The following is a 21,100-nucleotide window of genomic DNA, read 5'->3' on the forward strand; positions in this document are numbered from 1 at the left end:
ATGAAAGGCTATATGAACTGCAATAAAGACAGATGCAAAAATCTGGTGAAACCAAAAGTTCTACGTACAAGTGACTGGTAGCTTTTTGTCTCCGAAAGATTCCCTCCTTTTATCAACAAGATGATAAAGTAGTCCGCAGGGAATAAACAGAACACCTCAATGTTAGCTGTTGACTTAAAATCCTTTGTATCATCAAAGGAGTTCATCACAATCGTCACCATACAGAACTTATAGTACCTGTAATAAATGTTGCCAAAACCAGGAGCAAAATGTCAAAGGGAAGGCCTGCCTGGTTCAAGGAGCATGGCAAACCTGAAAAAAAAATATGTCATGACAAATCTTGCGATTTTGTTATTTACACATCCAACAAACAAACAAGCAAGTAAGCAAGTAACATTTTACCAATGCATTCTCAATCTGGAGTGGTAAAATAACAAAGTGTTATAGTGTTTTGGTGGAATGGGGGTAATTGTGAGAATCAATAAAGGTTAGGCTATTAGTATCGTAGCAAGTGAGCAGTCTACTTGTTGAGCATTCTGGTCTCTACTTTCCTGTATCGATGAATTCATTTTAATACAAGTGTTTCCATCAATTTATAAATTTGCTGTCCGCATCTCTGCCATAAAATTAATTTGCTTGGCAGAATGTGCAAAACTTTGCTGATCTGAGTCGGTGAAGTCCGCCCATGAAAAACTGTGGCAGCGATGGGTGTGTTCCAGACAGGTCTAGACAATTTCTGGACAGGCTTGTGTAAAGTACAACATCAGTATAGGCTACTACTGACGTGGTTCTTGAGACGTGAACTTACTTGGTCCTGTGTGGCTCGCCAGAGTTGTGGCTTGCAACGTGAGAGTTGTCAGAGTTGTGGCTTGCAACGTGAGAGTTGTCAGAGTTGTGGGTTCAACTCCCACAGAGGACCAGTATGAAAATGTATGCACTCATGTATGTTGCTCTGGGTAAGAGCGTCTGCTAAATTACGGAAATGTAACCACAGGCCTGTACAGAATTGTGTAAGTGGAATGAATCCAAACTATAAAATGGATTCGACACCAGTCGAGTGAAATTGACTTTTGAACATTAGTATTCAAATTAATAGGCTAAGTCCTTTGGGCAGCTTTAGCTGACTGTTCATAGAGGTTTGGTCATGTGTTGGTATCAATTGTTACATTATGAAAGAAATGTATACTATACATCCTCCACTGTGTGATCAAGTCAGGTGAGGAAATGTAGGTCAGACTTGTTTTGCTTTTTACTCAGAAAGAAAATCAAATGCGGTAGAGAAACAAAGCAGAAACACAAAATTAACCGCAAAAAAAACTGTTTGACTTCTGAAATTAAAGCTGTTCTGTCTGTGGTATCACCAACACAAATTTGGTTTGAAGTTTATGATAGTGTTTAATATGACACCAGCATCCAATGTTGGCACAGGAAAACATTAAAGCCTGCTTTATGGTGCACTGAAGAAAAAGGGTTCTTCATGCTAGAATATCATATCCTTTTTTTCCCTATTTTCACCAAAAATAACATACCCAAATGTAACTGCTTGTAGTTCAGGACCTGAAGCAATGATATGCATATTCTTGATACCATTTGAAAGGAAACACGTTGAAGTTTGTGGAAATGTGAAATTAATGTAGGAGAATATATCAGATTAGATCTGGTAAAAGTTAAAACAAACAAATAAACATGTTTTTTTTCATCATCTTTGAGATGCAAGAGAAAGGCCATACTTTCAGATAGGAGTCTAGGTGTAATTTAGATTTTGGCCACCAGATGGCAGCAGTGTGTTTGCAAAGTTTCAGACTGATCCAGTGAAGAATTATATTACTGCACAATATTTTGTATCAAGTCTGCCATGAGTTTGCCCAAATGTGCAATTGATACATTTTAAAATACATAACTATAGAGAACACTCCCGGGAATGTCATACATGATGGATCATTAGCTTATACACTAACTTTCACACATCAAGAATTTAAGCTTTCTGCCCATATAAGGAATGTCCATGTCCCTGAAAGTTGGCTGTTGTATACAACGTCATTCTAGTCACACTAGCACACGTTAGCATCCCGTAGAGGTTAAATGGTTCTACATCAGCTCTTAAGGTTCCTTTTAGAACTCTTGACCAATGAAGAACATTTGAGTTAAGTGTGGGGTTCTTAAGGTGGAATTTACAGTTCTTCAGAATTCTAAAAGTTTGAAATGTATGGAAGCCTGCCGATGTGTCCCTTTCATAGCATGACAATAAAATGAAGGCCACTCATAGATATGTTTGCATATTGTTGCTATAATAAAATCTGGTGGTTTAGGGCTTGCCATTATACGGTGCCTTCAGAAAGTATTCACGACCCTTTACTTTTCCCCTTTACTTTTCCCCCATTTTGTTGTGTTACAAAGTAGGATTAAAATGTAGTGTCATTTTTTTTAATCAACGATCTACACAAAATACTCTGTCAATGTAAAATAAAAAAATCTAACATTTGTAAAAGTAATAATAATAATAATAATGAAAAAACACGAATATATATTGATTAAATATTCAACCCCCTGAGTCAATACATGTTAGAATCACCTCTGGCAGCGATTACAATTGTGAGTCTCTAAGAGTTTTGCACATTTTATTTTATTTTTTATTCTACAAGCTCTGTAAAGTTAGTTGTTGATCATTGCTAAAACATTTCCAAGCCAATTTAAGTCAAGACTGTAACTAGGCCACTCAGGAACATGAAAAGTAATCTTGCTCAGTCCCCTCCTGCATTCCATGTTCACTCATGACTGCATGGCCAGGCACAACTCCAACACCATCATTAAGTTTGCCGACAACACAACGGGGGTAGGCCTGATCACCAACAACGATAAGACAGCCTACAAGGAGGAGTCCTAGCCATGTGGTGCCAGGATAACAACCTCTCCCTCAACGTGATCAAATGGGATGATTGTGGACTACAGGAAAAAGGAGGACCGAGCACGCCCCCATTCTCATCGACGGGGCTGTAATGGAGCAGGTTGAGAACTTCAAGTACCTTGGTGCCCACATCACCAACAAACTATCATGGTCCAAACACACTAAGACGGTCATGAAGAGGGCACGACAAAGCCTATTCCCCCTCAGAAGACTGAAAAGATTTGACATAGGTCCTCAGATCCTCAAAAAGTACTACAGCTGCAGCATCGAGAGCATCTTGATGGGCTGCATCACTGCCTGGTATGGCAACTGCTCGGCCTCCAACCGCAAGGCACTACAGACGGTGGTACGTACGGCCCAGTACTTCACTGGGGCCAAGCTTCCTGCCATCCAGGGCCTCTATACCAGGCGCTGTCAGAGGAAGGCCCTAAAAATTGTCAAAGACTTCAGCCACCCTAGTCATAGATTGTTCTCTCTGCTACCGCACGGCCAGTGGTACCGGAGTGCCAAGTCTAGGTCCAAAGGGCTTCTTAACAGCTTCTACCCCCAAGCCATAAGACTCCTGAACAGCTAATCAAATGGCTACCTAGACTATTTGTGTTGTCCCTAGCCCCTTTTTACACTGCTGCTACTCTGTTTATTATCTATGCATTGTCACTTTAACTCTACCTACATGTACATATTACCTCAATTACTTTGACTAACCTGTGCCCCCTGCACATTGACTCTGTACCGGTACCCCCTGTATATAGCCTCGATACTGTTATTTTACTATTGCTCTTTAATGATTTATTATTTATATTTTCATTTTTTACTTATCTGTTTTTTACTTAACATTTATTTTTCTTAAAACTGAATTGTTGGTTAACGGCTTGTAAGTAAGCATTTCACTGTAAGCTCTACACCTGTTGATTTGATTTGGTTAGCGACTCCAGTGTATTTGGCCTTGTGTTTTAGGTTATTGTCCTTCTGAAAGGTGAATTTGTCTCCCAGTGTCTGATGGAAAACAGACTGAACCAGTTTTTCCTCTAGGATTTAGCCTGTGCTTAGCTCCATTCTGTTTATTTTCATCCTAAAAAAACTGTGTTGTGTCGGATTTGCCACAAACATAACGCTTTGTATTGAGGACATAAAGTTCATTTCTTTGTTTTGCAGTTTTATTTTAGTGCCTTATTGCCAACATGATGCATGTTTTGGAATATTTGTATTCTGTACATGCTTCCTTTTTTCCCCACTGTCAATTAGGTTAGTATTGTAGAGTAACTACAATGTTGTTGATCCATCCTCAGTTCTCTTATCACAGCCAGTAAACTCTGTAACTGTTTTAACTGTTTTAAAAATCACCATTGGCCTGATGGTGAAATCCCTGAGCAGTTTCTATCCTCTCTGGCAACTGAATTAGGAAGGGTGCCTGTATCTTTGTAGTGACTGGGTGTATTGATACACCAACTAAAGTGTAAATGAATAACTGCACCATGCTCAAAGGGATATTCAATGTCTGCTTTTTTTTTTTTACCCATCAACCAATAGGTGCCCTTCTTTGTGAGGCATTGGGAAAACCTCCCTGGCCTTTGAGGATGAATCTGTGTTGGAAATTCACTGCTCGACTGAGGGACCTTACAGATAATTGTACGTGTGGGGTACAGAGATGAGGTAGTAATTAAGAACACTATTATTGCAGACAGAGTGAGTCCATGCAACTTACTGTATGTGACATATTGAGCAAATCTTTACTCCTGAACGTATATAGGCTTGCCATAACAAAGGAGTTGAATACTTGCTGACGCTATTTCAGCTTTTCATTTATAATTAATTTGTTAAAAAAGTCTGAAAAACATGATTCCACTTTGACATTATGGGGTATTGTGTGGAGGCCAATGACAAAACAATGTCTAAATGTAGTTAATTTCATATTCAGGCTGTAACACGACAAAATGTGGACAAAATCAAGGAGTGTGAATACTTTCTGAAGGCACTGTACATGCATGTAAAGTTAGGATTTCCCCTTGAGACATCCTATTGGATGTTGAATGCCCAGCCAAATTCTCTAATTTACTAATTTCATCTGCCTATACATTCATAATGCTATTCCAAGTCTTAGTGGTCGGTCAACATAGCACGTCATCCAAAACATCTGTCGTGCTTTTTTTTTTAGAAGGCATGACTAAAAACTGTAGTTATGGTTGTCCAGCTCTCATCTGATCTGGTAGCTTATAAAATATTGCAACATTACATTTGCAACCAAATATGTCTTCATAAAATAATTCCCTCCAGGGCTCAAAACCAAGTCATCTCCTTCTGTCACGATCGTCGTCCTAGTAGTTGGAAGGATCGGAGGACCAAAATGCAGCATGGTATGTGTTCATCGTGAATTTAATGAACACTAAACAAACAAACAAAAAAAAACAACCGTGACGCTCTATAAGAACTGTGCTGACACAAGCAACTAACATAGACAATCACCCACAATGACAAAACAGGCTACCTAAATATGGTTCCCAATCAGAGACAACGACTAACACCTGCCTCTGATTGAGAACCATATCAGGCCAAACACAGAAACAGACAAACTAGACATCCAACATAGAATGCCCACTCAGATCACACCCTGACCAAACAAAACATAGAATCATACAAAGCAAACTATGGTCAGGGCGTGACTCCTTCGCATAGAGTTAATCAGGCTGTTGATTGTGCAAACCCACAGTTTCATCAGCTGTCTGGGTGACTGTACTTTATGTGTGCATGAATCATTTCTGGTGTTTTTTGTTTCAGCTCATGAAACATGGGACCAACACTATAAATGTTGCATTTATCTTTTTGTTCTCTATAGTTTCAAAATGCTGACCCCCTCCACTCAGATTCAAGGAAGGTGATGTGCGGTGCACAACAGGCACGGTCCTCCACTCTCTGGTCTCCTGACCATTTGATCTGAATGAACTGGGCCTCTAGTGTACATTTCCTTCATTATAATTGTCAAAAATGACTGGCATTTAGTGTATATTGATGTATTTAAAAGTCTCATTAAAATGTGGATTCATTTTCTGGCGCCTCCCTCATGTCAGCATCGGTTTGGACATGAGGTTGTAACCAATATGCATATCACCTACACTTTGGCATGTAGGCTTTTTTATTTATTATATTAAAAATAGATTTTAATATTATTCCAATGTTGGCCTCTCTGATCTAATTCTGATTGGAGTAATTGTTTGATATAGTGATGATTTTTGTGTGTTTTGTTTACTTGTCCATTCGGACAACTTAAATCTATATTATGCTAGTCCCCAAATTAGCTAGCTAGTTACAAGTGTCTTTGGTTATATCAACATACTAATGTTAGCTGTCTACTAGCTAGCCAATATTGCTACTGTGGTGTACAGCAAACTCACACCAGATAGGGAACTTAGATACGGTGCATTCTGAAAATGTTCAGAACCCTTGACTTTTTCCACATTTTGTTATGTTACAGCCTTATTCTAAAATGGGTGGGGGGAAAATTCCCTCATCAATCGACACACAGTACCCCATAATGACAAAGCGAAAACCGTTTTTAAAAAATGGTGCCATAAACATATATAACTAAAAAAAAATCTTATTTACATAAGTATTCAGACCCTTTGCAATGTGACTTGAAATTGAGCTCAGGTGCATCCTGTTTCCATTGATCATCCTTGAGATGTTTCTACAACTTGATTGGAGTCCAACCTGTGATAAATGCAATTGATTAGGACATGATTTGGAAAGGCACACACCTGTCTATATAAGGTCCCACATTTGACAGTGCATTTCAGGGAAAAAACCAAGCCATGAGGTTGAAGGAATTGTCCTGAGACAGGATTGTGTCAAGGCACAGATCTGGGGAAGGGTACCAAAACATTTCTGCAGCATTGAAGGTCCCCAAGAACACAGTGGCCTCCATCATTCTTAAATGGAAGAAGTTTGGAATGCCAAGACTCAATCTTGGGGAGAAGAGCCTTGGTCAGGGAGGTGACCAAGAACCCGATGGTCACTCTGACAGAGCTTCAGAGTTATTCTGTGGAGATGGGAGAAACTTCCAGAAGGACAACCATTTCTGTAGCACTCCACCCATCAGGCCTTTATGGTAGAGGCGCCAGATGGAAGCCACTCCTCAGTAAAAGGCACATGACAGCCCGCTTGGTGTTTGCCAAAAGGCACCTAAAGTCTCAGACCATGAGACACAAGAGTTTCTGTTCTGTTAAAAACAATATTGAAGTCTTTAGCCTGAATGACAAGAGTCACGTCTGGAGGAAACCTGGCTCCATCCCTACGGTGTTGCCGTATCATTCGGTGGGGATATTTTTCAGCGGCAGGAATTGGGAGACTAGTCAGGATTGAGGGAAAGATCAATGGAGCACAGTACAGAGAGATCCTTGATGAAAACCTGCTCCAGAGTGCTCATGATCTTAGAATGGGGCAAAGGTTCACCTTCCAACAGGCCAACGACCCTAAACACACAGCCAAGACAACGCAGGAGTGGCTTTGGGACAAATCTCTGAATGTCCTTGAGTGACCCAGCCAGATCGACTTGAAGCCGATCTAACATCTCTGGAGAGACCTGAAAATACCTTTGCAGCGATGCGCCCCTTCCAACCTGATAGAGCTTGAGAGGATCTGCAGAGAAGAATGGGAGAAATTCCCCAAATACAGGTTTGCCACTCTTGGGACGTCATACTCAAGAAGACTTGAGGCTGTAATTGCTACCAAAGGTGCTTAAACAAAGTACTAAGTAAAGGTTCTGAATATTTATATAAATGTGATATTTCAGAATATTTTTTTATGCATTTGCAAAAATGTATAAAAACCTGTTTGCTTTGTCATTATGGGGTATTGTGATGTCATTATGGGGTATTGTGATGTCATTATGGGGTATTGTGATGTCATTATGGGGTATTGTGTGTAGATTGAGGGGGGAAAAACATGTATTCCATTTTAGAATAAGGCTGTAACTGAATAAAATCCTGAATAAAATACAGTAGATTAATTAATTTACAGAATAAATATACAGCATGAATTTACATGGTTTATTCTCTCTCTCTCCACGATGACAGCACTCATGCACAAGCATGTGGGCAAGCTATTGATAACCAATCTGCATAAAATGGCAGTCAATATAGTTGAGAAGGCCTCAAAGAGTCCCCTAAAGACGTCATGTGCCCAGTTGCTAGATGGCTGCCTGATCAGAGGTGGAAGAAGTGGGTAAGTGGTTTTATATTCGTTTTTCTCAATTGCTAAAACACAATTTCTGAAACCTTGCTCCATTTCCCCATCCTCATCAAAACCTCATCTTCAAGCACTATTTACATAACCTCTGACTCCTCTCGCAAAATGAAACATTCGCCTCAAAACAGTTTTACCTGTGTTCAAAATTAAACACTACTCTCAAATCATAAACAAAGTGATCAAAATGATATACACTCTCAAGCAGTCAGTAAACAATACACTGAAAAATAGAAAACACACAATTCTCAGGGAGAAGTACATTTTTAATCTAAAAAAAATTCATATTTTTCCGTCATTGTCTTTTGATGAACGAAAACATGTTCTATCATAGTAGCTCAATTGATCAGAAATTACTACTCTGCTTTGCTCTTTGCAATTTTGTTTTTTGTTCTTCCTCCTCCTTGTACCCCTATTTTTACAGTACTGTACCCTGCATCTCACAAACTTGTCCTTTGTCTCTGTGATACTGTAATTATTGTTCTTTGTTGATATGAACCTGCAATCAGTCAATCTATTGAGCAGTCAGTACTGTTAATAAATGGAAAGCACAATGTTCAGGGCCATACAATTTGTCCATTGTACAGTATGCAGCCTACAATGCACTGTACTACAGTATACAATGCTAAAAGGGACAAAAATCAAGGGAGTAAACATGTGATCAATGTGCTTCTTCAGGTCTTTGGGCTGGGTCAGGCCAGAGCACTTCGTCGACATTACAAGCAATATTGTCCCTCTTGAGGCAACGGGGGAAGAAGCCTCTTGTGTGCCGTATCCAGCCCTGACATGATTCCTCACCTATATCACCACAGGCTAAATCCATGGCTTGCAGCAGATTTACTCTGGTGTAGGGTTGTCTATCATACACTTTCCATCTCCAAGAGGAGAACAACTCTTCCAATCGGATTCAGGAAAGGCGAGTATGGAGGGAGGTACAAGTTCATAAACTGCCCATTGATGTTAAACCATTCCCTTACCCGAGCAGCTCGGTGGAAACTGACATTGTCCCACACTATCACATAGGTGGGAATGGGATTCTCATTTAGCTCTTGACCCTGCTGCTCAAATAAAATATCTCTTAGATTGGCAATAAATCTTAGAAGGTGCTGGGTGTTATATGGCCCGAGTATAACATGGTGATGTAGAACACCATGGTTGCTGATAGCAGCACAGATTGTGACATTGCCATCTCATTGACCAGGGACTTCAACAATGGCCCGCTGTCCAATCATGTTTCGGCCTCTCCTTCTCATCTTTGTTAGATTGAAGCCTGCTTCATCGACAAAGATGAACTCATGGGGTCTGTCCAAGGATTCCAAGTCAAATATTGTCTGTGTAGAAATACAATATACTGTATGTAGGATTTTGTAAGTCGTACAGAGACAGTGCTATACTGTAGAGTACAATTAGGCTTCTGATTCACATACATTGTATGTACTGATGAGTAATGTCATTCACATAGTACTGTAGACAATCTGAATTACAGTAAATGTTTCTGAATGTACACTTACTTGCACATACTGAGCTCGCAGTTCTTTAACCCTTGGTGAGTTGCGCTCAAGAGGTACTCTGTATACTTGTTTCATTCGCATCCTGTTACGATGGAGGACACGGTCAATTGTGGAAATGCTCACACTGTCGATTCCCTGGAAGTGTGTGTCTTGTATCACTCGTTCCTGGATTTCTCGGAGTCATATTGCATTATCTTGAAGGACCATGCCAACTATAACGGCCTCTTGCTCCCGAGTGAATATAGCTGTCCTTCCACATGCATGTGGCAGCCTTGCAATTCTACAAAAAGTAGTTGTGCAGTTACAAAACATATTCATCCAGTGCAATACATACAGTGATTGACTTTACAAATGTCTATTGAAACAGCTGCATATAGTGTAGTACAGTACATTTGCAATTACAAAAATACAGTAGTATACTGTACCTGTTCTCTTCTCTGAATGTCCTTACTATGGTGGACACAGAAAATCGGCTCAAATTGGGTCCTGCTACCCTCATTGTCAGTCCATGGATAAGAACATGGTCTATGACTGTTGCTCAAATTTCATCAGATATTTCCACTCTTTGTCTCCCTCTTTCTTGCCCTCCTCGTCACCCACTTCACATACGCACTCGTCCTCTCACATTGTTTCTTCTATCCATTCTCAGACTTTCTCCTACCCATCTGAACTGGCTTATATTGGTTGTGTCACATCATTTGAAACAGGTTAAATCAATTTTGAGTGGTTGTGTTCAATCAATGACATGTCTTCTCAATTTGTATTTTATTTTTTTCCACCTGTGTTTACCAGTATGGATGACATGTGCATTAGAGTGCAGAATGTGTTTTGAGAATGAGAATGTGTTTAGAGTTTTGCTGAAAATTCTAAGTGAGATCTGCAAATTGTGTTTACCATGTGAAATGTTAAGGTATTGACAACAGACTGCACAATTAGCTAAATGAGTCCAGGCAACTGAGAACTTTGTTCAGCCAATGGGTTTTAGTGTTTTAGCAAATCAAAACCCAAGCAAGAAACAGGTGAGACTAGTCAGACAAAACAAACTGAAACAGAAAAGGGGATCGGTGGCAGCTATTAGGCCGGCGACGACGACCGCCGAGCGCCGCCCGGACAGGAAGAGGAACCACCTTCGGCGGGATTCGTGACAGTATTACTCTTGAAGTTCTGCCTGAAGTGGGCAGCTGCTAGGGGTCCACTGATGTGTCTATGATACAGTAGTTTGGTGGTGGCCAACCTAGGTGGCGCAAAAGGGGATGCTCATTCAAGCTTGAGCAGAGAGAATTAAAACCATGTTCAATAATAATATCGGAGATGCGATGAATTAAGATGTTTAATTCTGTTTTTCAGGCCAGACGGTCAGCTGAACCATTTTCCTGCTGCCATTTCTCCTCAAAGACGATCCAGCACAGTTGTTTGTGGTCCATGAGGTAAGTGAAATAAGAATTGTCGTCACGACATTTTGGAACCCTCATTACTTTTTTTTTGAGCCATTAGTGCAGGGCTCTACACTTAGGTTCTCTAATTGAAAAACGTTCAATTCACTTCGCGTTCTGCCCACCCAGCAAAGGCACCTCGATAAGCCTATATGGGTGTATTCAAAAGGACACATGTCTGTACAGTCCCTTGGGACATTTATTCTCATGGTTCACTCACTCGTTTTTCTCTGTGTTGTGTCTGTGTGTGGTCTGCTGTCAAATGATTGTAGACTCCAATGATTTATCCTAATCTGTCAGGAACATAAAGTCAACAGAATGTCTGACAAGAGAAATGTAACGATAATGGATTGGAAGATCATGTTCTTAAATTACAAAGGTTTAACGATGTGAAAGTGATGGCCCTTTCCAATTTACTACCATATCCTGTCACATACTGGATGGGCTCATGTTCTTAGATTATACTGTACCTCTATCATTGAACAATTACATTGTTTTAAATTGTACTTTGAAATGAATGGAAATGGTACTTTGTTGGAAATTGTACTTTGAGTTTGAAATGAAAATGAATGGCAATTCGTTGGAAATTGTACTTTGAGTTTCAAATGAAATGGTACTTTGTTTGAAATTGTAGATTCTACTTTGTTTTGTACTTCTTGGTTGTATAATAAACTATTGGTACATTTGACATTTGTTTAGTCATTATTGATTATTATTTCAACACATTTGAAAGGATCAATGTATTTTAACAAAATTGCTGAAGAACCACCATATCTTAAAGAAACTTTTGATTTAGGTTCTATACAATAACTTTTAGAGATCCACAAAGAACCATCAATGCTTTGCTACAAAAGGTTTAACCAATAATGGATATTTGTAGAACTTTTTATGCTGGATCCTTGTGTAACCAATAATGGTTATTTGGAGCTCTTGATATTCATATTGTGTTTTTTAAAATGTTGGTAGGGTTCTTTAAAGGAACATCCCATTCATGATTCTTTGGCGACCCAAAAATGGTTCCCTATGGCATCGCTCTCAAGAACCCTTTTTGGTGCCAACTTGTGCCTTTATTTTTAAGAGTGTGAATCAGTTAAATGATTTGGAACATTTAAAGCAGTTAAAAAAACACACCTCACTGCACGTTTCAAAATGTCCCATCACACACTTGCTTTCCCATGATGAATGCTGTGCTGCCCAGGGTTGTATTCAAATCAAATCAAATCAAATTGATTTATATAGCCCTTCGTACATCAGCTGATATCTCAAAGTGCTGTACAGAAACCCAGCCTAAAACCCCAAACAGCAAGCAATGCAGGTGTAGAAGCACGGTGGCTAGGAAAAACTCCCTAGAAAGGCCAAAACCTAGGAAGAAACCTAGAGAGGAACCAGGCTATGTGGGGTGGCCAGTCCTCTTCTGGCTGTGCCAGGTGGAGATTATAACAGAACATGGCCAAGATGTTCAAATGTTCATAAATGACCAGCATGGTCCAATAATAATAAGGCAGAACAGTTGAAACTGGAGCAGCAGCACGGCCAGGTGGACTGGGGACAGCCAGGAGTCATCATGTCAGGTAGTCCTGAGGCATGGTCCTAGAGCTCAGGTCCTCCGAGAGAGAGAAAGAAAGAGAGAATTAGAGAGAGCACACTTAAATTCACACAGGACACCGAATAGGACAGGAGAAGTACTCCAGATATAACAAACTGACCCTAGCCTCCCGACACAAACTACTGCAGCATAAATACTGGAGGCTGAGACAGGAGGGGTCAGGAGACACTGTGGCCCCATCCGATGACACCCCCGGACAGGGCCAAACAGGAAGGATATAACCCCACCCACTTTGCCAAAGCACAGCCCCCACACCACTAGAGGGATATCTTCAACCACCAACTTACCATCCTGAGACAAGGCTGAGTATAGCCCACAAAGATCTCCGCCACGGCACAACCCAAGGGGGGGGTGCCAACCCACTCAGGTGACGCACCCCTCCCAGGGACGGTATGAGAGAGCCCCAGTAAGCCAGTGACTCAACCCCTGTAATAGGGTTGGAGGCAGAGAATCCCAGTGGAAAGAGGGGAACCGGCCAGGCAGAGACAGCAAGGGCGGTTTGTTGCTCCAGAGCCTTTCCGTTCACCTTCCCACTCCTGGGCCAGACTACACTCAATCATATGACCCACTGAAGAGATGAGTCTTCAGTAAAGACTTAAAGGTTGAGACCGAGTTTGCTTCTCTGACATGGGTAGGCAGACCGTTTCATAAAAATGGAGCTCTATAGGAGAAAGCCCTGCCTCCAGCTGTTTGCTTAGAAATTCTAGGGACAATTAGGAGGCCTGCGTCTTGTGACCGTAGCGTACGTGTAGGTATGTACGGCAGGACCAAATCAGAGAGATAGGTAGGAGCAAGCCCATGTAATGCTTTGTAGGTTAGCAGTAAAATCAGCCCTTGCTTTGACAGGAAGCCAGTGTAGGGAGGCTAGCACTGGAGTAATATGATCAAATTTTTTGCTTCTAGTCAGGATTCTAGCAGCCGTATTTAGCACTAACTGAAGTTTATTTAGTGCTTTATCCGGGTAGCCGGAAAGTAGAGCATTGCAGTAGTCTAACCTAGAAGTGACAAAAGCATGGATTAATTTTTCTGCATCAATTTTGGACAGAAAGTTTCTGATTTTTGCAATGTTACGTAGATGGGAAAAAGCTGTCATTGAAATGGTCTTGATATGTTCTTCAAAAGAGAGATCAGGGTCCAGAGTAACGCTCAGTCCGGGCCACATTGATCACATCCCCCTGCTCAGATGTTGCATGCATCAACCAATGATTGCGTGCCACATCATCGACTGTGTCACCAACTGACAGATTGCTGTAACATATGATGCGGTTAGCTGATAAGTAAAATACTTGTCCAGGCATTGTAAAATCTGGGTATTCGTCAGCAATGTCTAGGCAGGGGAACGCACCCATTGTCTGGCTATCTGGCACTCAGACAAACGCTGGCTCACTAGGGCACCATCCATTAGGATCCCTGTCTTTGAGCACTGATGTTCTAGAAATTACTGAACCCATCAGTGTAGTTAATGATGATTCAGAGAAGTGGGTTAGGGTGGAAACTCACACACTGGCCAACCGTGCTATAGCAACATGTACCCAGCAATGTGCCGAAATGAAAAAAAAGGCTCCAGGGAAAAACATTTAATAGGGAAGTCTGTAAATGTCCCACAGCGGTTTGTTAGTCATACATCAGCGTGGGCCCATTTGGCAACACAATGAATTTACCCAGAAAACAAAACCTGTAGAGATTCATCTAAATTAAGTTCATTCAAAAGTAGTGTCATTGGAATTGACCCAAATTAGAGTTTAAACAATACATTTTCCCCCATTGTAACACCAATCTATATGTACTCCCTTCATTCACACACCTCTAGTCAGGATCAGACTAAAGAGATCCTCTCATGTTGAGTGGAAAACTACAAAGACGTTCAATAAAATAAAGTTTTTTTTTTCTGGAAACACAGAATTGATGGGTGCTGTATTTCAGCACATGAATGATACGTGCAAAGAGCAGTGCAGTGGTTTAGATCCCTGAACAATGCTACCTGCAGCCACCAGGTGCCATCAGAACACTTGAAAGCATATAGTCTGGGGGTATTTTTGGGCTAGAAAGACAGAGGGCAATATTCACACTTGTTAATAAGTGCATTTCTCTGCCTTCTTATTTGTCACAGATTTCCTCTAATAAAAATGTTTCAAAATACTAAGAAATCACACAGAAAGCTGGTATTTTATACTAATATGATATGAAACTGTCTCTAGTGCCACAATGTGTTTTTTTTAATTGATGCACACATTGTAGTGACAATGTGTATGGGTTGTGAAGCCTTCAGCATTTTCATAATGAGAAAAACACACTCTGACATCGTATTACCACAGTCACGCACTGTGTGTATCAGAAACTACCCCCATACTACACCAACATCCAGAGATGACTAACACTTTTAGAATGTTCTTCAATGTGTTACAGTAGGTATGCCTACAAATAATCACAATTTCAGTGATACTAAACTGTAGGCTGTCCATTATCTCTTCCCGATATCCACGACCACAGACAGACATTATTTTTGATCACGCACACAACCCCGACTCTCTGCCGTCATTAGTACCCGGTAACAACCGGAAGCGCAACAGAATGCTCTGAACAAGACGACTGTGGCAACAAGTTAATCACGCTCTCCTGTGATTTTTTTGTCCTTCTCTGGGAAATACTAAATCGAAAGAAGAAAACACATTTGACTTAGTCAAGTATACACATGTGTCATTCAATCACCTTACTCGGGAGAAAGCAACATCAAGGCGTGCCTAGCGATTATTGTCTTTACCTGCCTTGGATGAAAAACGAATGGTAAGTATAGGGGATGGGAAAGGATGCCCTAGGGCTTCCCAAAGGTGGGAAATGATTGCGTAATTTAAATAAATCTCTCAAAAAGATGTATTTCTACCATCTTTAATGTCTCAGGTGAAAACGGAGTGGGGGCTGTCTCTGTTTTTCAAAAGTGAAGCATTGCAAGGCTGATGGAAAAATGTGGGTAAAGAAGATGCCTGGAGGGCCCTGATACAATAATGATCCGTTATTGGTAACATAATATTCCATGATGTGTAACCTATAGCTGACCTATTCAAATAATTATGATAGGCCTTATTATATACTCAGATAATGTAGTTTAGGCTAATCCGTACTATGGGCATCTTGTCATTTTGACAGGGGATTACCAGATTTTACAGATCTGTAATTTATTAATCTTAAAAAACAACTGTGGCGTAGGTTTTAAAGGTAATTCTTGTTGGGTGAAATAAGCTCTTTAGCAGATAATACTATGATCCTGCTAGTTATTACAGATTTGTGTGATCAAACCTTAGTCTTATAATGTCAATGGATCAAACCCTGGATCAGGCATGAGATATAAGGGGAAAGGGAAAGGGGATACCTAGTCAGTTGTCCTACTGAATGTATTCAGCTGAAATGTGTCTTTCCGCATTTAACCCAACCCCTCTAACCTCTGAAAACATTGTTCATTCGGCATGTCCAATCTCCCATAGAGAATATAGTTCAACACAAAATATAATGCGCCCTACTGTAGCCTAGTTTAACCTTGTTAGAGCGGATATATGAATCGAATGTTATTGATCACTGTGATCATAATAGTGTCCCGTCTGCTGCTGCAGTATTGTTTCAGCTGACCCATCAATAGTGTTTATAATTGGGTGCCACTTCCAGGTATTCCAACCTGTTAGATTAATGTCAACAGAGTGGCAATAAGGCTAGCGACGTTGGAACAGACGGACAAATAGCCTACTGTAGCCAACACTTCATCACCTGGGACTAGATAGGCTGTAATATGATTATTGCCATATAAAGACTATGCGAATTGAATATATACCAGTAAAGAACGATTTTACTTTATCCCACGAGCAAAACATGTTTGTATGCATTTATCTGCGACATAGGCCTGTCATAACTCTTCCATATACATATATTTATAGGCTATAAATCGTAATCAGTCTGTTTAAAGTCATCACAATGTATAGGTAGGTCTACATTATTTATAGTGTCGCCGACGCGCTAAATGTGTCACACTTCTCTAATCATTCTACAACTTAGCCCATTTTTTTTCTTCATAAAAATCGAGGCGTGATGCAAGCAGTGGTTGTGGGCGCTTGGCTATAGCCTACTGTCGTGTATGTGAATGGGAAGGGTGGCTTGAGGGTGTTGGTTCTACCAGACTCGCTGGGCAGGGCGGAGATTTTGCTATGAGAGCGCCTTCTCCATGGAAATAATTGAAGCCTCCAATATGGCGACAGCAGTTGTACGTCATATCTACCATTGATAAGGTAACTTGTTTGATGCCCTCCTGTATCATCGCATGAGGCCATGTTCATATTCATATCCAACATATTAGCCTAATCAAGTCATTCATTTTCGAATGTATCCGTACACCTTGCTCCTTTTCTGTTGTGTGGACATATCTCTATATACTTTCCCTCAGCGCGCCTCTCAGGGTGGACCTTCTTATGGACGAGACCCAGAAATGCATAAACACACAGAAGTCAGTCAGCTAGATGTGTCAAGGTTGTGGCAATAGTCAAGCAGATGTCATAAATGTGTCATTTATTGGCTGCCGGTATAAATACGATATTGGTCATACATTCTCAATACTCATCCGTTTGATTGGTTAAGTTAACACATATGTAAGCTATTTTACCTCAATCACTTAGTGTTGCTTTCTGTTTGGAGCTGATATAGAACGTTGCTTTTGTACCATTTCGTTGGGGTAGTCGGCAAAACAGCAATTCCTAGCGCTTTTATTAATTTAAGTCCTATCTCAACTTTCCTAAATCATATCATACATTTGCCTGCATGAGTAACCCAGGTCAACATGCATATTTTGTCATGAAATTGAACATGATTTACAGTTGGCTAAGTGATATACCCCTAAGGCGAGTATGATTTGAATAGTTAGTTAGACTGCATAATTTTGTACACTCTTATGGGAGTAATGCCATAAACGTTAGATTTCTCCCTCTTGGGCATATCTCTTGTGAAATAATGGAGGATAGATCGGTGCCATTCACACGAGTAGACACTCTGGAGGGAGGATATCACGCATTTCTGATAGACCCACTGGCATTTCTGCGTTTAGTCTAGTGCGGTTAACCTTTGAGCACCATTGGACAGCAGCACATGCGCGAAAAGTAGGACTACCCGGTAGAATCCGTCAATCAACAGCACCCGTCCACGAAAGAGAGGTCGAGCAAGTAGCCTTAGTTGCTCTGTTAGACTGATTTGGGATTGTATATTTTGATAACAGACTGAGCAACTCAAATTGGACTTTCAATGTGGTTTATGGTCGGCTACAGTAGGAAATGTGCAGATGCTATGAAATGCCTAAATGTTTTTGCCTACACAACAAGCTACTAAAACGTCATAATGCATGGGAATTATGTTTGAAATAATCTATGCTATATCATGTCTATAGCCTTGGGCTACTTCCCTCCCTGGAGTCTTTTCATTGTTCCTGAGTTCACAGTACATTTTTCAAGTAAGAAGACTAAAACACTTTAGCCTGAGTGCCCCTCTCTTGCTAACTCCTTATCAGCAATGACAATTGTCCATGACAATTTCATAATGTGTTGACAAGAGAGAAAAAACAGACCCGCACTTAGGCTAAAAAAGCACACTGAGACCAGTAGCTTACCATGGGGTTTCTGTCAACTCCATGTGAAAGAGGATAACCTGATTGAATTAATGAAACATGGAGGGGAAGGCTGGGGGTGTAGGTCACTGAGGTCAAGGCCCCTCCTCAGTTTTTGTTGATGAACAGGACAGGGCTAATATGCATGGTGAAAGATAGAGAAAACAAAAGGGGTGTCATTTGAGGTCAGTGAACGATAAAGGAGACAAATGAGTTGCCATTTTTGCTGGCCTCCTCGTGGTCTTGATGTCAAGGCAACAGCTTGCAGATGAAGAAAAATATCTGAAGCACGTTAGCAGCTCATAGTTGTGTGCAATAGATACTAGAGGCCTATATGAAACACTGGTTTCAAGTTCTAAGTTTTAATGTCACATGCACAAGTCCAGTGAAATGCCTTTCTTGACAGCTCTAAACCCAACAATGCAGTAATCAATAGCAATGTAATATTACAAATAACATAAGGTAGAACAAAAACACACAAGAAATAAGAACACGAGAAAGTAAGTAAGCATACTAGATACAGGGTCAGTCAGTTCCAGTAGCATATTTACAATGGGCAGGGATAGTGGAGTGATAGAGGTAGATATGTACAGCTGAAGTCAGAAGTTTACATATACCTTAACCAAATACATTTAAACTCAGTTTTTCACAATTCCTGACATTTAATCCTAGTAAACATTCCCTTTCTTAGGTCAATTAGGATCACCACTTTATTTTAAGAACCTGAAATGTCAGAATAATAGTAGAGATAATTATTTATTTCAGCTTTTATTTCTTTCATCACATTCCCAGTGGGTCAGAAGTTTACATTCACTCAATTAGTATTTGGTAGCATTGCCTTTAAATTTTTTAACTTGAGTCAAACATTTTGGATAGCCTTCCTCAAACTTCCCACAAATAAGTTGGGTGAATTTTGGCTCATTCCTCCTGACAGAGCTGGTGTAACTGAGTCAGGTTTGTCGGCCACCTTGCTCGCACATGCTTTTTCAGATCTTCCCACAAATCTTCTATGTGATTGAAGTCAGGGCTTTGTGATGGCCACTCCAATACCTTGACTTTTTTGTCCTTAAGCCATTTTGCCACAACTTTGGAAATATGCTTGGGGTCATTGTCCATTTGGAAGACCCATTTGCCACCAAGCTTTAACTGATGTCTTGAGATGTTGCTTCAATATATCCACATAATTTTACCTCCTCATGATGCCATCTATTTTGTGAAGTGCACCAGTCCCTCCTGCAGCAAAACACCCCCACAACATGATGCTGCCACCCCCATGCTTCACGGTTGGAATGGTGTTCTTCAGCTTGCAAGCCTCACCTTTTTCCACAAAAAATAACATTAGTCATTATGGGCAAACAGTTCTATTTTTATTTCATCAGACCAGAGGGCATTTCTCCAAAAAGTACGACCTTTGTCCCCATGTGCAATTGCAAACCGTAGTCTGGCATTTTTATGGCGGTTTCGGAGCGACCTTTCAGGTTATGTCGTTATAGGACTCGTTTTACTGTGGATATAGATACTTTTGTACCTGTTTCCTCCAGCATCTTCACAAGGTGCTTTGCTGTTGTTCTGTGATTGATTTGCACTTTTCGCACCAAAGTACTTTAATCTGTAGGAGACCGAATGCGTCTCCTTTCTGAGCGGTATGACAGTTGCGTGGTCCCGTGGTGTTTATACTTGCATAATATTGTTTGTACAGATAAATGTGGTACCTTCAGGTGTTTGGAAATTGCTCCCAAGGATGAAACAGACTTGTGGAGGTCTACAATTTTTTTCTGGGGTCTTGGCAGATTTCTTTTGATTTTCCCATGATGTCAAGCAAAGAGGCACTGAGTTTGAAGGTAGGCCTTGAAAAACATCCACAGGTACAACTCCTTGATGCACCGGTACCGCTTGCCATACGGAAGCGGAGTCTATGGGTTGGGTGGCTGGAGTCTTTATTGACTTTCCGGGCCTTCCTTTCACACTGCCTGATTTGGAGGTGCTGGATTTTGATATTTGGTATTTTATTAGAATCCCCATTAGCTGATAGCAGGGAGCTCGGCCCCTGATGTCCTGGGCTGTCTGCATCACCCTCTGTAGTGCCATGCGATCTAGGGAGGTGCTATCCTGTAGACCATGACCAGCTCCTTTGTCTTACTGACGTTGTGGGAGAAGTTCTTGTCCTGGCACCACATTGCCAGGTCACTGACCTCCTCCCTGTAGGCTGTCTCATCATCACCGGTGATCAGGCCTATCACCGTCGCGTTGTCAGCAAACTTTTAACCTTTTTTAGTTAACCTTTATTTAACTAGGCAAGTCAGTTAAGAACAACTTATTATTTACAATGATAGCCTGCCCCAACCAAACCCTAACCTGGAAGATGCTGGGTCATTTGTGTTCTGCCCTATGGGACACCTAATCACGGCCGGTTGTGATACAGCCTGGAATCAAACCAGGGTTTGTAGTCATGCCTCTAGCACTGAGATGCAGTACATTAGACATCTGCGCCACTCGGGAGCCCTACTTGAGGATGGTGTTGGAGTCGTGCGTGGCCACGTAGTCATGGGTGAACAGGGAGTACAGGAGAGGACAAAGTACACACCTCTGTGGGGCCCCCGTGTTGAGGGTCAGCATAGCGGAGGTGATGTTGCCTACCCTCACCACCTGGGATCAGCCCGTCAGGAAGTCCAGGATCCAGTTGCAGAGGGCTGTGTTCAGTCCCAGAGTCCTAAGCTAGGTGATGTGCTTGGAGGGGACAATGATGTTGAACGCTGAGCTGTAGTCAATAAACAG

General features: G+C 41.0%; 1 protein-coding gene across 2 annotated transcripts in view; it reads left to right on the forward strand.

Moving 5' to 3' along the window:
* Nucleotides 1-15,196: 15,196 nt before the first annotated feature.
* The window catches only part of scn1laa (sodium channel, voltage-gated, type I-like, alpha), a 42,943-nt gene continuing 37,039 nt past the window's right edge, over nt 15,197-21,100 (forward strand). The window contains exon 1 of one of the 2 annotated variants that reach the window (XM_042306408.1): nt 15,197-15,477. The gene's annotated coding sequence lies outside the window, so the exon portion shown is untranslated. The remainder of the gene's footprint in view (nt 15,478-21,100) is intronic. The other variant, XM_042306409.1, reaches the window with a different exon arrangement.

The sequence above is a fragment of the Oncorhynchus tshawytscha genome, linkage group LG26, assembly GCF_018296145.1.
Source record: "Oncorhynchus tshawytscha isolate Ot180627B linkage group LG26, Otsh_v2.0, whole genome shotgun sequence".
Classification (NCBI taxonomy): Eukaryota; Metazoa; Chordata; class Actinopteri; order Salmoniformes; family Salmonidae; genus Oncorhynchus; species Oncorhynchus tshawytscha.